Genomic DNA, 13600 nt, shown 5'->3' with positions numbered 1-13600 from the left:
CAAGGAGTCCATTATACAGGTAATTCACTCCATGGTCAAGTAATATTTTTGTCTCCCTTCTCTTAGGCAAGATCACAGCAGAGGGATGTGGAAAAACAGCTAGATTTTGAAAGGGGTCAGGGAGGTCAGGTTTTCCCCTTAGGTTTTGCAAGAAGGATGTAATACCCCTCACCCATAAGTTGCTGCAACAGGATCTATCTTCTAAGTGATATATTTTGTTTTTGAGGAGAGAGACGTCTTCCTCTAAAGCCGCATTGGCATCAATTAGATCATTGTGTCAACTTGTGTACTCCACCATTTTGGTTTCAATGGGTGCTGTACGATGCCCTAGGGCATCAACTACCCCTTTCAGCTCTGCTAGCATACCTCTAAAGGCTTTGCCAGGTGAGAGTCGGTATGAGCCGCTTCTGAGTCTAAGAGTTGCTGGAGCTCAGGGCTCAAGCAGTCGGTGCCATCACCATTCTGGTCACACCCCCTAGAATGTAATTTTGAGCACTTTGAGGGGTGCGATTTATAAAATGGTGTCACTCTTGGGTTAATTTCTGTCATAAAGGCCCCTCAAAGTCACTTCAAATATGCTGTGGTCACTAAAAAATGGTTTTATAAATTTTGTTGCAAAAATGAGAAATTGCTGATAAACATTTAAGCCTTAACTTCATAAAAAAAATATGTTTCAAAAAGAAGGCTGATGTAAAGTAGATGTATGGGAAATATTATTTATTAACTATTTTGTATGATATAACTCTGATGTAAGGACATAGAAATTAAATGTTTGAAAATTGCTAAATTTCTCAAATTTTCCCTAAAATTCTGAAAAAAAATGTACCTAAATTTACCACTAACAGGAAGTAGAATATGTCATGAAAAAACTATTTCAAAATCATTAGGATATGAAGCGTTTCAGAGTTACTACCTAATAAAGTGACACAGATCTAAATTGAAAAAATGGCCTGATCAGGAAGGTAGAACAGGCTCTGGTGCAAAAGGGTTAAAGAGATTCTGGAACAGATACAGAGAACTTGAATGTAATATCTCAAAAACACATCTTAATTGAATCCACCAACAAACAAATTCATACGAAATGAACTAAGTTAAACAATAGTGATTGTGGCTTGTCTATTTCTATCTAGTGAGATAGGTTAACAAATGGCAAGTCCATTGGTACTCAAGGCGACTAAAGAAAGAAAATTTCAGACCCAGAGGCCAGCCTCCTTCTCTTTCCCCAGTCAACCACAATCTGACCCACACTCATTCTTCCCCCACCAGTTAAGCAGTGAGGGGGGAGTCAATCCATCTTCCCAAAATTTGGGAGAATTTACTAGGCCATCCATTGCATATGAAGATAATAATTTTAAAAGCGAAGAAGAGGTTTATTGCTGGTTTGGTTTCTATTGGAGGATGGTAAATATTATTGAAGACATGCAATGTCTGCCCACACATTTTCAGGCCATAAATAGAATCTCAGTCAGGAATAATCTTTCTGCAATTCTTTGGTATTGTTGAGTGTCAACAAATATTAGACAAATCTTAGGGGTCATCTGAAATCAAACAAATCAGGGTCATCTGAAATTGGGATTCCCATGCAGTCTTGTAGGAACTGAACCAATGGGAAGTGCGGTCATACCTTGTGGATTCTGAATGTGGTGTAAAATGTACGGTGAAGAATATATAATTGTGTGGCTCCTTCAGTATAGTTAACGGAAACATGTTTAGGAGCTTCTAAGGCAAGCTCCTAGTGCTCATCTTTTATCGATCCTACATCTATCTTCCACTTGCTTTTCACCTGGTCATAAAATGGTTCTGCGCTAAGTTGCAGTAAAGGGGCATGTAAAAGGGATGAAAGTCGAGACCCAGGGGGGCCAGTACCACTTGCGACAAGGGGAAGTTCGACAAGACAGAGGGGAACCTGGAAACAAGGTCTTAAGGGCATGTCGGTAGTAGGTAGCAGAAAAATCGAATTGGGAATTTCTGCTCTTCTTTTAGTGTCTGGAAAGGCTTAAGGACCCCAGGCACAAAGATTTGGCCAAGTTAGATTGATCTTGCTGTGGAATAGGCCCAAATTCTAGATTTTATAGTTATTTGAGAGTTTAATTATGCTAAATTAGGGTGTAACTGTCATAGTGGTTAACCAAAGCAACTTCTGTGCCACAAGCCTGACAAGCCTGTCTTAATACCGGGTATCAAGCATAGACTCGTGGGGCCTTCATAGATTATCAAAGTAACACATGTATTAAATGTGAGATCTCTGAATTTTAGAGATGGACAATTTTAACAAGGGCCATCAATGAATTCACACACTCCCAATCACCTAGATGAGAAAGCATGGCAGACCTAGTAATATAGTTTAAGGTCTGGAAGTGCAGCTCCTCCTCACGTGTGGGGATATCTCAGTATCAGTCTGCCAGATCCTGGCCCTATGGCCCTGTCAGATAAAAGTTAGAGTTGAGTCTATCAAAAGTGTTAGTGTTTACATGTACTGACATTTGTAGGAGGAGGTATAGCATCGTTGGCATAACAATTAGTTTAATTAAAGTGGTTAGCCATTTCTTTACATGTCCCTTTCATGTGAACTAACTGCAGGTGATAAACACTTCACTAACTTACCTTGCTTTGTCAAATCCTGCTGTAACCTGAGTTGCTCTTCTGGTCACAAGACCTCTGGCTGCAAATCTGTTGGCTTGTTATGATGTCACATCAGATTCTCCATCACTTACGGAGTCTGGAAACATTACACTGTATGCACATTTATTAGGCAATTTATATTTTTGATGATTACATTTATTATTGAATAACTGCAGTGCTGTCAGTCAATCCAAAAGGTTAATCAATCTGAAAGCTGAATATTTAAGAAAGTAAAAGTAAGGCTTTAACACCTTCCCGACCTTGAAAGTGCTTAGTATGTCTTGGTCGGCATGTACTTACCGACCTTAGATGTACTGAGTACATCTCGGCTAAAATGCGGCACTGCGACAGTAGTCGCGGTGATCACATTCAAATCACTGATCAATGTCTGCGCTAGCTGTTTTCCAGGACTTTTTTGTTCATGTCCACCCCCCCACCCTTTGCACCACCTCCGTGTGTGCATCCTGCAGCCGCTGAGCATTGATCTGTGATGCAATTCATTAATCTGCACTCTTGCTCGCTTTTTTCCACAACTCTATTTTGTTGTTTTTTTCTCCCCACTCCACCATTTGCACCACTCTGTGTGCATCATGTGGCTGCCGAGCTGCTGATCAGATGTACACCTCTGATTAGCACCTGTGCTCTTTTTTTTGGCAAGGACTTTTTTTTCCTGTTTATTTTTTAGCACCTTTTTGCATTACATCCGAGCGTGTTGTCTACCGCCGTCGAGTGCTGGTCGGTAACAAACATCACTGACCGGGCTCGGGTTGTTTTTTTTGTTAAAGAAGAATTAAAAATAATAATTTAGTTAGTTTATAGGATTAGATTAAAATAATATACCGCAGTAATCATTATCTGCTACAGTATTTTTTACTGAATTGAGTTAGGGTTAGCCATCGAGCGCTGATCAGCAACACATCACTGATCGACCTCGGGCTGTTTTTTTTTCTTGTTTGTTTGTGTGAAGAGAGTAAAAAAATAATTTAGATTAGTTAATAGAATTCGGTTTTTTTCTCTTCTAAATATAAAAAAGTTTACACCACACACACACACACACACACACACACACACACACACACACACACACACCTGAATAAAATTTGGTTATTCTACACACACAAACACACACACACATGAATAAATGTTGTGCTGTTCGTCCCAAATTCAGCGGAGGAGGCATACACCTTACTTGCCTGTGACACTGACACTGAAGGAGAGGATACCACCTTCCTTTACCGAACTGCCACGTAGAAGAACCAGGACAGAAAATGAACCAGCGCCCACCGGTACTAACCCTGTGTTGACCTTTTACTCCGAAGACTATGAGATACAGATAGTGTCACGGGTGTGTCAGAGGTGACAGACAACCTTAGCCATACGCCAGGGAAAGTCAGGGCGAGGCACGTGAGCGGTGATTGCTGAAGAGCCAATATAGGGATGGTAGTTGAGACAGGGTGACACTAGACCAGACTAGGAGGTCTCCGTGACCCCCTTTCCCTAGTGTCTGGGCTCCCTTTCCTTCTTCCTTCTGTGTTGCACTAAGTCTTTCCCACACCCTGTGTGACATTATCGCCAGCCGAGCATGTTTTGAAAAGGAAAAAAACAAAAACCTGACATTTTTGTTTTTTTTTCTGTGTTTTTGAGCATGGACCTTTTTTTTTTCTTCCTTGTTATGGGTTCAGTTGCAGAGCTTGCAGGGCAGTTCCGCCATCTGTCTCTGGAAGTGAATGACCTCCGCTGTGAGGTTCAGCAGCAGCATCAGCGGTTACAGGTCGCCAATTTGGGGGTCTTTGCAGGTAGGCCTGTCCAGCCTGAACCCAAGGTTGCCCTCCTGGACAGGTTTTCAGGAGGTAGGGACAAGTTAATTGTATTTAAGAAGACATGCAAATTGTATTTCAAACTTCGTCCTTACTCCTCCGGTAGTGAGGAGCAACGGGTTGTTATTGTGATCTCTTTATTGCAGGGAGATCCTCAGTCATGGGAGTTTTCGTTACCGCAGGACTTGGTTTGTCTCCAGTCTGTGGAGGGGTTTTTCGGGGCTCTGGCCCTCATCTATGATGACCCTGACCAAGTTGCCTTGGCTGAGTCTAGGCTACGTCGCCTTTAGCAGGGGAATAAGTCAGTGGAGATGTACAGTTCTGAATTCCGTAGATGGGCAATGGATTCCAAATGGAATGCCTCAGCCCTTTGAAGTCAATTTTGTGTGGGGCTTACTGAAAGGTTGAAAGATGCCTTGGCAGTATATGAAACCCCTCAGTCCTTGGAGGCTGAAAGAAAACGCTTGCCAGGTCCAGACCTGAATGTGAATGACTTTGTGTGGTTGTCTGCCAGGAATATAAGATTGAAAATTCATTCTTGGAAGCTGGGACTTAGGTTTATTGGTCCCTATAAAATAACTGTCGTCATTAACCCAGCAGCGTTTCATCTTGAACTTCCTCAGGCCCTTAAAGTGCACAATGTGTTCCATAGGTCCTTACTAGTGTTGAGCGAGCACTAAAATGCTCGGGTGCTCGAAGCTCGGGCCGAGCTCACCGTCATACTCGGGTGCCCGACCCGAGCAACGAGCCCAATGTTAGTCTATGGGAGACCCGAGCATTTTTGCGGCGGCACCCCCCGCAGTCTGTCGAAAGCCTAGAAAGTGCCCAAAACGATAGTGACAGTGCTCAAATGACATAGGGACAGCATGGGGATTGCCCCAGGAAGCATTTCTGACCCCCCAGGTCACTGCTGTCAACAACGTGGTCAGAGGTATTAAGCCACTTTTACGGGTTCACAATAAAATGTTCAAAAACATAACTGAAACTGCTTTCCTGTGAAATATGTTACGGGACATCCTTTCCATGGTAAAGACTTGTGTATAAGGTAAAATAAATAACCAAAAACAAAAATGCTCCTCCACACCTTGGGCTATGTTCACAAGTAGCATTTTTTATGCGTTTTTGCACTCTTGTATTGCTTTCAAACATGACAAATGCATTCACCGGAAAATGTCATTTTAACATTTTACAACCTTATCTGGCCATGTGCTGTGTGACACATGCATACAGTGCTGAAAAGACATGGGAACAGCATGGGGAAGACCCCTGGAAGCATCTCTGACACCCAGGTCATTGCCTAAAAGTGTGCCCATCAGAAGTGATCATTGCTGCATCAGAAGATGCAGACTTGCAACTATCCCCGTGCAAGTCCTTGTCCCAGGGCAGTGTTCAATTGTACCTACCCCATTCCTTGCAATGCAAGCGCAAGTATGCAGCCAACCACCCACCCAGGCTGCAATACAATACTGCTTGCTTGCACTTGAAATTGGGCCTTTTAGGCATGTGGAGGCAGAATCTGGCCACCACGTCATGGCTGCGTCGGCGGCCTGGTATCCATACTCAGTCCTCAGCTGCCTGGCGGCCGGGTGTCCACGCTTGGTCCCCAGCTGCCCCTATTTGAAGGACAGCCTAACCACAAACACGTGGACAAATGAATGTGGCCAGGGATGGTCCATCTCACTGACGCCTTCACACTGGGTTAATATTGTGGAAGCCGGGACACAGTTGGACATTGGGATGCAACACGTCCTCCAGACATAGAGGATTGCGGGTCCTGGGTCAATCAGGCTTCAACACAAAGTTCAGAAGGTAGACAGCAGCAGTGGTCGGCCTCCTACACAATGAGTAAATTATTCATGATCACGAGGCCATCCATCTGCTTAGAGTTCTGTTCCTTGGAATGCAAGTGCATGTATGTAGTAGCGGCTAGGCCTGAGGTGGTCAGCGTTTTGGCGCATAACCTACCTCCTGCGAGGATTGCTGGATGTTTTCCTGCTACTATCCCAGTTCTATGACTCCCGTTAAAACAAAGCTTCAGGTGATGAATGATGGATGAGGTGGTGGCAAAGGAGGAACAGGGACCATTCACATCAATATCAGGCCAGTCAACCACACATGTCTTGTAGGATATGTTTCTGTACCAAAAGGAGCGGTTCGGCTACACAGTTATAGGGAATACAGTGAGTGCAATGCCTACCAAAAATTTCGAGGCACTCCAAGTCCCCTTGGAAGTGACATGGAGGTCAGAGGGCCTCAACTAAACCATTTTTTCCATTTATAGCAACTGGGTCTCCTGTACACTGTTGGCCTAAGCAGTAAATGGAAGGCTTTCCAAAAATTATGAGGAACTGCAATGCCCCTTGAAACCGATGTGGATTACAGCGTACTAAAAACCTTCTACCCATTATTGGGGAGTGGGTCTCCCTTAGTGTTCGCCTATGCATTGAAAAGCAAAAGCTGACTAAAATTAGGAGGAAATGCAATGCCCATTGGAAGAGTCGTGGAGGTTAGAGCTAATTAAAAACAACATTTCAATGCCCCTTGGAAGAGCTGTGGAGTTCAGAGTGGTTTAACAAGACGGTTTTAATGCCCCTTGGAAGAGTGGTGGAGGTTACAGTGGAATAAAAAGACAATATCAATGCCCCGTGGAATAGACGTGGAGGTCACAGTAGCTTAACAAGATGGTTTTAATGCCCCTTGGAAGAGAGGTGGAGGTCGCAGTGGAATAAAAAGACAATATCAATGCCCCTTGGAAGAGTGGTGGAGGTCGCAGTAGCTTAACAAGACGGTTTTAATGTCCCTTGGAAGAGATGTGGAGGTCACAGTAGCTTAACAAGACGGTTTTAATGCCCCTTGGAAGAGACGTGGAGGTCACAGTAGCTTAACAAGACTGTTTTAATGCCCCTTGGAAGAGACGTGGAGGTCACAGTGGAATAAAAAGACAATATCAATGCCCCTTGGAAGAGTGGTGGAGGTCGCAGTAGCTTAACAAGACGGTTTTAATGCCCCTTAATAGAGTTGTGGAGGTTGCAGTAGCTTTACAAGACGGTTTTAATGCCCCTTGGAAGAGTGGTGGAGGCCACAGTGGAATAAAAAGACAATATCAATGCCCCTTGGAAGAGTGGTGTAGGTCGCAGTAGCTTAACAAGACGGTTTTAATGCCTCTTGGAAGAGACGTGGAGGTCACAGTAGCTTAACAAGACGGTTTTAATGCCCCTTGGAAGAGTGGTGGAGGTCGCAGTAGCTTAACAAGACAGTTTAAATGCCCTGTGGAAGAGACGTGGAGGTCACAGTAGCTTAACAAGACTATTTTAATGCCCCTTACAAGTGCCATGCAGTACAGCATATTAAAAACATTTTTTCCATTTTTGGGGAGTGGGTCTCCCATAGTCTTTGTCTATGCCTTCCAAGCAAAAGCTGGCAAAAATTAGGACGGAGGAACTCGCAATGCTGGCAACACGGACCACGGTCACCCTGGTGGTATAGTGGTTGTGGAAGCTGAGGATAAGAAGAGCAAAAAACAGCCGAAATGAGGAAGCATATACCCATGTGTGGGTGTGAAGCGGTGCATGGGAATACACCTCTTGAAACAACACAGTGGATTTGACTTTATGTTACTCTGCTGTCATTTGGTGATGATGAGAAGTCTGGCCAATCCAGCCCTTGTTCATTTTGATAAGGGTCAGCTTGTCAGCATTGTCAGTTGACATGTGAGTGCGCTTATCAGTTATAATTCCCCCAGCGGCACTAAAAACACACTCCGATAACATGCTAGCGGCAGGGCAGGCCAGGACCTCCAAGGCATACAGAGCGAGTTCATTCCAAGTGTCCAGCTTGGATACCCAATAATTAAAAGGCACAGAGGAATCACGGAGGACGCTGGTGCAGTCGGCACGGTACTCCCTCACCATCTTTTGAAACGATCCACTTCTTGTGAGAGTACTCCGCGCCTCAGGGCCTGTAAGCTGGGCGGGTCTCAGAAAACTGTCCCAGAATGTTGACAGTGTTCCCCTGCCTCTGCTGGATTGGAGTTGCGTCTCTCTCGCCTGTATGCCTTGGTTGGTCAACGAACTGTGACCTCTGCCGCTAGCATGTTCAGATGGGAATTTTTTTAACAGTTCTGCAGCAAGGGCCTTCTGGTAGTGCCCCATTTTTGTAGACCTCTCCACCTCAGGAATAACAGAGTGAAAGTTCTCCTTGTAGCGGGGGTCTAAAAGTGTCACCAACCAGTAATGACTGTCACCGAACATTTTGACAACACGAGGGTCACGGTTAAGGCAGCGTAACATAAAGTCAGCCATGCGTGCCAGACTGGTAACGGGCAAGATTTCCGTGTCCTCACCAAGATGACGACTGACCATGCTCTCCTCCTCCTCCTCCCCCCTATCCTCACGCCTCCCACGCTGAATCGACGGTATGACAATTGTACAGGTACTACCGTCTACAGCGCATGATACCAGCTCCTGTTCTTCCTCCTCCTCCTCCTCCTCTCCCTCATTGTCCCCCAATGCACGTTGGGATGAGATGAGGCTGGGCTGTGTGTAATCGCCCGCTACGGCTTCTTGATCCATAAAGAAAAAGAAGGGTGGGCACTGCTACAAATATGTGTGATGGGGTGCTACAGTAGCCTGATAGGACTACTGCAAAATGATAGGAAGAGAAAGCACAGGCTATAGAAACTATGCACACCCACAATGTTCTATAAAAAATCAAAAAATCTTTATTGAAATTTTTATACCACAGTACATGAAATAAAAACATTTAAAAATAGGCAAAACATTGCTCTATGCAATATCAAAAAGTAGGGGGAAGAAATATCAATGTATTCATTCAAAGTAATAACCCCCTTAAACCCGCTGGTAAATAAAGTACTACTTATCAAATCCCATAATATAAGGCATGGTCATTGAAATATATCATAATAGCATACCACATAATTTAATTTATCAATGGCAGAAAGTATATGCGTGTATGATATAAAGCATGATCATTAAGTATATCACAATAGCATACCACATAATTTAATTTATCAATGACAGAAAGTGCATGCATGCATAATAATGGACCAGGTAAACCTGAAAAACCATGTACCTCCACGTGAGACATATGACGGGAGAGGGGGGGCGGCGTTTACAGCCGGACATGACGTAACGTGACTTCCGGTTTGCGTTCCACCGCGTGACTCAGGTGGAAAGCATCTGGAGTAGGAAGTGGCTGCTTGGCATAATCCCTCATCTGAAAGGGGTTATGCCAAATGGGCCACAGTATTTATGAGCATCTATGCTCTTTTACCATTTACCCCTGACGAAGCTGTTGTGCAGCAGCGCAACGTGTAGGGTCTCTAGTGCCGGCAGGTAACTATCCCAATTCATTCCCTACATACATTTCAACTTTTTAACATGGTTTTTCAGGTTTACTTGGTCCATTATAATGCATGCATGCACTTTCTGTCATTGATAAATTAAATTATGTGGTATGCTATTGTGATATACTTAATGATCATGCTTTATATCATACACGCATGTACTTTCTGCCATTGATAAAATAAATTATGTGGTATGCTATTATGATATATTTCAATGACCATGCCTTATATTATGGGATTTGATAAGTAGTACTTTATTTACCTGCGGGTTTAAGTGGGTTATTGCTTTGAATTAATAAATTGATATTTCTTCCCCCTACTTTTTGATATTGCATAGAGCAATGTTTTGCCTATTTTTAAATGTTTTTATTTCATGTACTGTGGTAGATGGTCTTGTATAAAAATTTCAATAAAGATTTGTGATTTTTTATAGAACATTGTGGGTGTGCATAGTTTCTATAGCCTGTGCTTTCTCTTCCTATCATTTGGCTTCTTGATCCATCTCATCATACTCTGGTTGCAATGCCTCCTCTTTAATTCTCTGCAGAGAGTGTTGCAAAAGACAGACAAGTGGGATGCTGACCCTAATGACGTCATCATCGCCACTCACCATCTTGGTGGACTCCTCAAAGTTTGTCAGGATGGTACATATGTCAGACATCCAGGTCCACTCCTGAGGTCTTATGTGTGGAGTCTGACCTGAATATCGATGGCCTTGTTGCAGCTGGTACTTCACAACTGCTCTCTTCTGCTCACAAATCCTTTGCAACATGTGGAGGGTAGAGTTCCAACGTGTGGGGATATCACATACCAGTCGGTGTGCCGGAAACTGCAAACGCTGCTGCAACACAGCAAGGGCGGCGGAAGCTGTAGCCGACTTGCGAAAATGAGCTGACAGGCGGCGTACTTTGACGAGCAGATCTGGCAACTCGGGGTACAATTTAAGAAACCGCTGAACCATGAGGTTAAGCACATGAGCCAGGCATGGTACGTGTGTGATCTCGCCTCGACTCAGAGCCGCCACCAGGTTACGGCCATTGTCACACACGACCATGCCTGGATGTAGGTTCAGCGGTCTCAGACACAGATCTGCCTGCACTTTCACAGATGTCCACAACTCACAAGCAGTGTGAGGTTTATCACCTAATCTTATGAGTTTCAGCACAGCCTGTTGCCGCTTGGCTGAGGCAGTACTGCAGTGCTTCCAGCTTGTAACTGATGTGGTGATATCTGAGATGGAGGTTGAACATGAGGAGGAGGAGGAGGATGATGCGCAGGAGCTGTACACTGTGGGGGCAACTCTGACTGACATAGGGCCCACAATCCTCGGTGTGGGGAGGATGTGTTCCGTCCCAAGGTCTGACTGGGTCCCGGCTTCCACTATGTTTACCCAGTGTGCCATCAGGGAGATGTACCTTCCCTGGCCACAAGCACTTGTCCACGTGGACGTTGATGCTGTTTTCTTGAGAAACTGCCATAACAAGTGAAGACTGAGAGGAGGGGGCATCTTTGCATGCAGCACAACAGGGGGTTCTCTTAGATGCACAACAGCGGAAAAAGCAGTGGTGACACCCGCTGACACTGGTCATGGACCCTGGGGTTCGCCCCATAAAGTCGGGTGCTTTGCTGCCATGTGCCTGATCATGCTGGTGGTGGTCAGGCTGGTAGTTTTGTCACCCCTGCTGATGCTGGCATGGCAGGTGGTACAAATGGCCTTTTTCACTGTTAGAGATGCTCGGTGCTTTGCAAGTACTACCTGGATGCTCGGGCGCGAGCCCCAGTCTCCGCCCCGCATGTTTGGCGCTGTTTAGACAGTGAATAAACATGTGGGATTGCCTGCCACTCATTGAAATGCTGCAGCCATGTTGGTTGTGGCATTATAGTGATTGGCCGCATCAGACCTGGTGACCCTATGCTCGTCACAGTCTACCCTTCAGACAGGCAGTAGGGAGAGGTACTGCTGACTTAGGGAGAAAATTGGTAGTTTATTTAATTAGGTATAGGTATTCCAGAGCAATATACAACTCAACGGTCCCTCTAAGGACTAATCCGCATGCATATTATTAACCCCTTTAAAGTCCATGACGTACTAATACACGTCAGTGCCCTGGGCTTTAAGAGCCTGACCCATATTAGTACGTCATCGCGATCGCGCGCGCACACAGGCTGTGCGGGCGCGATCGCCGCCGGGTGTCAGCTGATTGTCACAGCTGACACCCGGTACTATGTGCAGGGAGCGGTCCCACACCACTCCCAGCACATTAACCCCCGCAATGCTGCGATCGAAGTCGATCGCAGCATTGCGGAGGCAAGGGGAGGTGATCGCAATACTCACCTCCTCTTCCGGCCTCCAGCGCTGTCTGCCGCGGCTTCCCGGGTGTTGCCCTGACGACCAGATGTCGTCATGACAACATCCGGGTCACCAGACAGCAGGAAGATTGTTTGGACATGCGCAGTGCATCTCCAAACTATCTTCTCCCTGTCCAGCGCTGACTGCCTGCATGGCACAGGGATGGTGCTCCATCCCTATGCTGTGCAGGCGATCAGAATAAAAAAAGTGAAAGTCGCATAGTGGGACAAAGTAAAAAAGTAAAAAAACTCCAAAAAAGTGAAAAAATAAATAAAAAAAAATGTAAAAATATAAAAAAATAAATAAAAAAAAATAATCCACTAAAAATAAAAATATAATGTACCCATCAATAAATATTATTATGAAAAAAAACCAAACAAACGATAAAAGTATACATATTTGGTATCACCGTGTCCGTAACGACCTGGCCTATAAAACTGTTCCACTAGCTAACCCCTTCAGAGAATACGGTAAAAAAAAATATAAAAAACAAAGCAAAAAACAATGCTTTGTCATCATACTGCCAAACAAAAAATGGAATAACACGCGATCAAAATGACGAATTTAAATAAAAATGGTACCGCTGAAAACGTCATCTCGTCCCGCAAAAAACAAGCTGCCATACAGCTCCATCATCCGAAAAATCTAAAAGTTACAGCTCTCAGAATAAAGCGATGCAAAAGAATATTTTTTTCTATAAAATAGCTTTTACTGTGTAAAAGCGCCAAAACATAAAAAACGATATAAATGTGGTACCACTGTAAACGTACTGAACCGAAGAATAAAGCTACCTTATCAATTTTACCACACCCGGAGCAGAATAAAAAAATGTAAGAAAACACAATTCCTGAATTATTGGTTTTTGTTTATTCTGCCTCCCAAAAATAGGAATAGAAAGCGATCAAAAAATGTCACATGCCTGAAAATGGCACCAATAAAAACGTCAAATCATCCCGCAAAAAACAAGCCGTCACATGACTCTGTCGGCCAAAATATGGCGATGCAAAAACTAGATTTTACAAAATATGTGTCTTTTAGTGTGTGACAGCTGTCAATCATAAAAACCCCATATGATTCTGGTATCGCTGTAATCGCACCGACCCGAAGAATAAAGTAATCTCATCACTTATACCGCACGAGGAACGGCGTAAAAAATAAACGCTAGGGCTGGGGTTGGGGTTGTGCTAATGTTAGGGTTGGGGTTGTTTTTTTTTTTCAAAAGTAAAAAAAAAAAAAAAAAAAGATGACGATATGGCGACTAGTGTTGAGCGCAAGTGCTCACTACTTGAGTTTGCATCGGGTGCTTGGGTATGCACTGAGTATCGCGGGTGCTCGAGTCTCTGCCCCATATGCTTCGCGGCCAAAAAAACCTCGCGGGGATTGCCTGCCATGCACGAGCGATCCCCGCATGTTTTTTTTGGGGTGTCTAATAACCGTGAAACATGC

The 13600-nt window shown here is 44.3% G+C and overlaps 1 protein-coding gene across 11 annotated transcripts in view; it reads left to right on the top strand.

Annotated features, from left to right (window-relative positions):
* Window positions 1-13600, top strand: part of CTNND2 (catenin delta 2) — a 2090389-nt gene that overhangs the window by 1571620 nt on the left and 505169 nt on the right. The window lies entirely within an intron of this gene.

The sequence above is a fragment of the Phyllobates terribilis genome, unplaced genomic scaffold, assembly GCF_046119375.1.
Source record: "Phyllobates terribilis strain yellow unplaced genomic scaffold, ASM4611937v1 Scaffold_4__5_contigs__length_816908805, whole genome shotgun sequence".
Classification (NCBI taxonomy): Eukaryota; Metazoa; Chordata; class Amphibia; order Anura; family Dendrobatidae; genus Phyllobates; species Phyllobates terribilis.
This window is presented reverse-complemented; position numbering and strand designations above follow the sequence as displayed.